Consider the following 6,000-nt stretch of genomic DNA (forward strand, 5'->3'; position numbering starts at 1 on the left):
CATAAAGTATTACAAACGGGATATTACTGGCCTACAATTTTCAAGGATGCAAAAAAATTTGTCCAGGCCTGTGGTAGCTGTCAGCGTGCAGGACGACCTGGTCCAGCCGACGAAATGCCTTTGCGGCCTCAATTAGTGATCGAACCTTTCGAACGCTGGGCTCTGGACTTCGTCGGACCCATCAGCCCGCCATCAAACCAAAGAACCTACATTTTGGTGGCAACTGAATATGTTACCAAATGGGTGGAAGCGGAGGCATTGCCTAGAGCTACAGAAGATTCGGTAATACAATTCTTGTTCCATTTGTTTGTACGCTATGGTCTTCCAAGAGAAGTAATTACAGACGGAGGACCACAATTTGTGGGACATAAATTAGCTGCAACACTCAATAACTATAGTGTCCAGCATAAAATTACTACCCCATACCATCCGCAGGCAAATGGGCAAGTGGAGAGCAACAATAAGGTAATAGAGTCTATTTTGACAAAAACAGTTGCCTCACATCGGCGTGATTGGGCTGCCCGACTTCCCGAAGCACTGTGGGCTTATCGAACCACATGGAGGAGCACCACCGGCTATTCACCATATCACTTAGTGTTTGGAAAGCAGCCCATTTTTCCTATAGAATTCGAGATCCAAACGCTGCGAACTGCCCAAGAAGTCGGATTGGATTTAAGCGAAGCACAGAAAAGTCGATTACACCAAATTAATGAATTAGATGAAATAAGGCTCTCTGCATTACAGAATACAGCACTGATTCAACAGCAGCGAGCCAAATGGCATGATGCGCTCATAAAAAACAAGATATTTCATGAAGGAGATTGGGCTCTGTTATATGATTCTAGATTTCAGGATTTCCCGGGGAAGCTTCAGACTCGTTGGTTGGGACCATACGAGATTCAAAAAGTCCATGACAATGGGACCCTTACTCTGATCATAATCGACGGATCTGGACATACATTTAAGGTAAACGGCCACCGAGTTCGTCTGTATCGCAAACCGCTCACTTGGGAATCTTTTTGTCAGCAGCTACGCCAAGATACTAACATTGAGATTATGGGCGAGGAAGCAAAAAATTCCTCACCTATAGATCAGTAAAAAATTCATCTTTTATTACCATATCTTGTATATAAGATTGTAAATTTTGTATATATGTTTTTACCATTTGTGCGCGCTGTTCCTTTTCAAAAGGAACATCACTTGTATGTTTTTGTTGTTCCTTTTCAAAAGGAACAGCACTTGTGTGTTTTTGCTGTTCATTTTCAAAAGGAACAGCATTTGAGTGTTTTTGTTGTTCCTTTTCAAAAGGAACAGCATTTGAGTGTTTTTGCTGTTCCTTTTCAAAAGGAACAGCATTTGTGTGTTTTTGCTGTTCCTTTCCAAAAGGAACAACACTTGAGTGTTTTTGCTGTTCCTCTTCAAAAGGAACAGCACTTGTGTGTTTTTGCTGTTCCTTTCCAAAAGGAACAGCACTTGAGTGTTTTTGCTGTTCCTTTTCAAAAGGAATAGCACTTGAGTGTTTTTGTTGTTCCTTTTCAAAAGGAACAGCACTTGTGTGTTTTTGCTGTTCCTTTTCAAAAGGAACAACACTTGAGTGTTTTTGCTGTTCCTTTTCAAAAGGAACAACACTTGTGTGTTTTTGCTGTTCCTTTCCAAAAGGAACATCACTTGAGTGTTTTTGCTGTTCCTCTTCAAAAGGAACAACACTTGTGTGTTTTTGTTGTTCCTTTCCAAAAGGAACAACACTTGAGTGTTTTTGCTGTTCCTTTTCAAAAGGAATAGCACTTGTGTGTTTTTGCTGTTCCTTTTCAAAAGGAACAGCACTTGAGTGTTTTTGTTGTTCCTTTTCAAAAGGAACAACACTTGTGTGTTTTTGCTGTTCCTTTTCAAAAGGAACAACACTTGAGTGTTTTTGCTGTTCCTCTTCAAAAGGAACAGCACTTGAGTGTTTTTTCTGTTCCTCTTCAAAAGGAACAGCACTAGTGTTTTTGCTGTTCCTTTTCAAAAGGAACAACACTTGAGTATTTTTGGCTGTTCCTTTTCCAAAGGAAATAGCATTTGTGTGCTTTTACTGTCCTTTTTAAGACAATGCATCAGATGAACTCCTCCTCACCCTCCCTTTCAAAAAGGAGTAGTATGCTCTTGTCCCTTTCATATAAAGGATGTGTTGTCCATCCTCTTTCCAAGGCCATAAGTAGCAGCTATACATTTATGCACTGAATATAAAAGTCAGGATATATCGAGATTAGCATATCATAAATTGCTATCTTTAACAAGCCCTAGCATTGATGCAACAACAAAGGAAGGATCCACACACTCATCATTTTTGCTGTCATAGTCTCACCTCCTCTGCCTTGTTGGAAAATTTCATCATGTTAAGTTCCTACAATTTTCTCTATTATTACTTGGAAATAAGAATAGATGATTTATATCTTCCTATTGGGATGACAAGACTTCTTCCGCCATTCCCACTCTTAAGGAGGGCTGAACCACCCTTATGTGTAATTACACAAGAGCAAAGTTTGTTTCAAAAGAAAAAAAGAGCAAAAGCAAAATAAAAAAAAATAAAAAAATAAAAAATAAAAATAAAATAAAATTATTTGTCAAATGTAGGATAGGGGGTTTCATTAAAGAACCAGCCTACTATGATCATAAGATTGGAAGCGAAGTGGCATTCCCATCATGGCCACCACACCAGGGATATGGTCCAACGGGTTCACTACATAAACAAACCTTGGAACAGGGGGTCTCATTACGAGCCGGCCTGCCCACGTTTCGCGCCTCTCTGGTGAATGGCATCATGGGTATCTGGTTACCAAGCCAGCATGATGGCCTGCATTTTGACAAGAATTGCTCTTCAAAAAAATACACAAAGGACCATGGTTCCAGGGTGAAATAAACAACTCTGCCAAGGTTATGAACACCTGTCGGCAGCAGAGCTCTATTAATGGTATCGGAGTCATAATATATACACCAATTTGGATCATATCAAATACTTCTTTCTATCCTCGTAATAATTATATCTTACACTTTGATGGATACGTCGCATGAATATCTATCACCACCAATCATGGCAAAGGTATTGACTATGACTACCTCAGACTTTATATGAGTGCCAGACGTCCTATCCTCCTGTCTTGCATCACATCACGAAGGCTTATGCAAAATGCAATCTACCTTTTGCCTCGATCTCGGTATTTCCTTGTCTAATCTGAAACATGGCAAAATTCTATATGCTGTTCCTTTATGACTTGGTGACGGGATGGCGGCTCCTCCTCCATTTGACGGCTGGGACAGCCTATCATATTGCGAGGGGGGAGGTGACCTCATTACTCCGCCGGCCACGTGTTAGCACATCATTCGGAAATGATATGGTACGAAGGTACGGTATGGGTTAACGGCATGACAATGCTATTTTTGCAAAAAGTTGTTATTTACAATTTATTTTCATGCATGCATGCTCTGTGTTTTTTTCTCTCGGCTGCGATTACGTTTTTTGCGACAGATAATTGCTGTTCCATCTAGGATCCCGAAACAGAACCATGGGAGGCAAGGCTATCAGAAGCGAGCCTAGTAAGCTAGTAGTCTCCGAAGCTGCTCAGGAAATCCTAGAAAGGGCGGGGTGGCTAACTTATTTTAGCCTCCTGCGTAAATCAAATGAAACTGTGGCCATGGAATTCCTGCAGAATTTGCAGGAAGAACACTCCGTAGTGGGAGGGAAGCAGATAATGGTCACGAAGGAAATAATCACGGAAGTAACAGGATTACCAGCCTCAGGACCAATATGGACGACAAAGAAAGAGAGGTTGCAAAAGATCATAGAAATTTTCCAAGACGAAGGACAGAATCTAACAGTGAAGGGAAAAGGAGTGTTGCCGGCAATGCTAGGAGAGCCTTGGAGCGAATTGGCAAAGGTAGTGTAGAGCTACATCACCTGCGAGGGGCGAAAAGATGTGGTAAGACCGCGTCACCTTAAGCTCCTGGCTGTGTTAAAAGGAAAATGTTCTGTGAATCTCCCTGCATTGTTAAATTCATTACTGCATGATGCCTCTCGGAGCCTGAAAAAGGCACACCATGAAGACGCAGTGGTTAGCCACCATGGGTTGATCCACCTGATAGTGAGCCACAGTCTCACTCATCAGCAGAGTAGCTGGGGGGAGCTTATTACAGCAATTGGAGGGGGAATGGCATCACCATCCCCAAAGGCTAAGCATCCTGCTGGTACCTCTGAAACTCCCAAGAAGCCCAGAGAATCACCAAAACCCAAGCATCCCTCGGGTACACCCGAGCAACCCGAGAAACGCATGGAGTCAGTAAAATGAAAACGTTCCTCTAAAGCATCTGGACATGCAGAAAAACATAAGGAACTGGCCACAGAAGAGCGCGCTGCCTCGAAACGTAGGCATTCCTCTGGCACGCCTAAACAATCTGAAAAACGCAGAAAGGTGGTGGTGGAAGAGCAGGTGGCCAGCACACCCGAATAGCCCGAGAGGCCTAGGAAGTCAGCTCGGTTGGCAAGGATAAAAGGCAGGCTAGAGAAAATCCAGCCAAGCATTGACCAGCCGATCGAAATAACAGATGAGCCACCAGCGCCAGAACAGGAACCCTCGAGGGAAAATGTGGAACGAGTTGAGAATGAAGCAGAAGCCGAGGAAGGAAATGAACATTCTAACTCTGAGGCCAAGGCCGACTATCCGGGGGCAGCCACTGAGCAGCGAATTCAGGAGGAGGAAATGGAACGATTGGGGGACAGCCCGCCACAGGACCACGCGGAGGAAGAAGAGCTGGCCACCATCTTGGCCAGCTTGGGAGATTATGCTTCACCTTCCAGTCCAGCAGACCCTCCTGAAGGACCCTCTGGGGAAGAGACGCATGAAGAATTGCATGAAGAAATGGCAGGAGGAGAAAACCCCCCTGTTGACGACGAAGAAAATGTAAATATCAACCAGGAACAATCTGTTCCCAAGACACCAGAAGAAAACCCACCTGCTGATGACGTGGAGAATGAAAATGCTTGTCGGGAACAGTTCGCTCCCAGAATGCCAGAAGAAATCCTCGATGAAAGAGGAGCAGAACTGAGGGCCACTCATGCGCCCACTGCCGAGGCAAGAGAAATTAAGAAATTGAGAAAGAAACAGCAGAGACTGCTCAACATTATAGCCCAGCTTCAGCAGAAAATTCGAAGTTTGAAAGCCAGTCTGAGAATAAGAAGGACCGTAAGGAGAAAAAGAAGGACAAACGCAGCAAGGTCCTGTCAGATGAGAAGGCGAAGGGCTTATAGGCGTCTCGTAGGTCAATACTCTGCTGATAGACCTACGACTGTTCCAACCGGCACTGAGGGACAAAATGCCGTTCCATCTAATATGGAACATCAAAATGCCGTTCCATCTGAAATGGAACATCAGAATGTCGTTCCTATTGACGCTGAGGGACAGACTGCTGTTCCAAATAGCCCATTGGAATCAGCTGTTGTTCCAATCAAAACCGAGCTGCAAGACGACATTCCATTTACAGAGGGGCCATCGTACCCCTTTATTCATGTTAAGAAAGAAAGGGAAAACAAAGCAGTCCAAACTAAGGCACCACCTTTAGGGATAATTCGGGATACGAATTCTAGGCAGCGAAACGTGAAGGTCCAGGTAAGACTCCCTGCCTCTGAGAAATCATGGAAAAAGGATCCAAAAACTAAGGCCTTGCACCACGAGATGAAGCAAGCCCGACAGGAGGCTGACCAGCTAAGGGAACAAATGATCCCTCAGGAAAAATATGAGGAGTTGCAGCAGGAAGCTGAGCAGTTAAAGGAACAAATGATCCCTCGGGAAAAACATGAAGAACTGCAGCAGCAACTGTGGAACATGAGTCAATCAGAGAGTCAGGCCTTTGAAGGATGGCAGAAGGAACAGGAAAAGGTTGACAAGGTAACGCGTCGACTAGATGCTGTTATTAAACAATTGGACAATGTATGTTCGCTGTATAATGATGTTTTGACTTGCAGGGCCC

Source organism: Pinus tabuliformis, chromosome 6, assembly GCF_031772625.1.
Source record: "Pinus tabuliformis cultivar Carrire ecotype Pingquan chromosome 6, CPIR1, whole genome shotgun sequence".
Taxonomy (NCBI): domain Eukaryota; kingdom Viridiplantae; phylum Streptophyta; class Pinopsida; order Pinales; family Pinaceae; genus Pinus; species Pinus tabuliformis.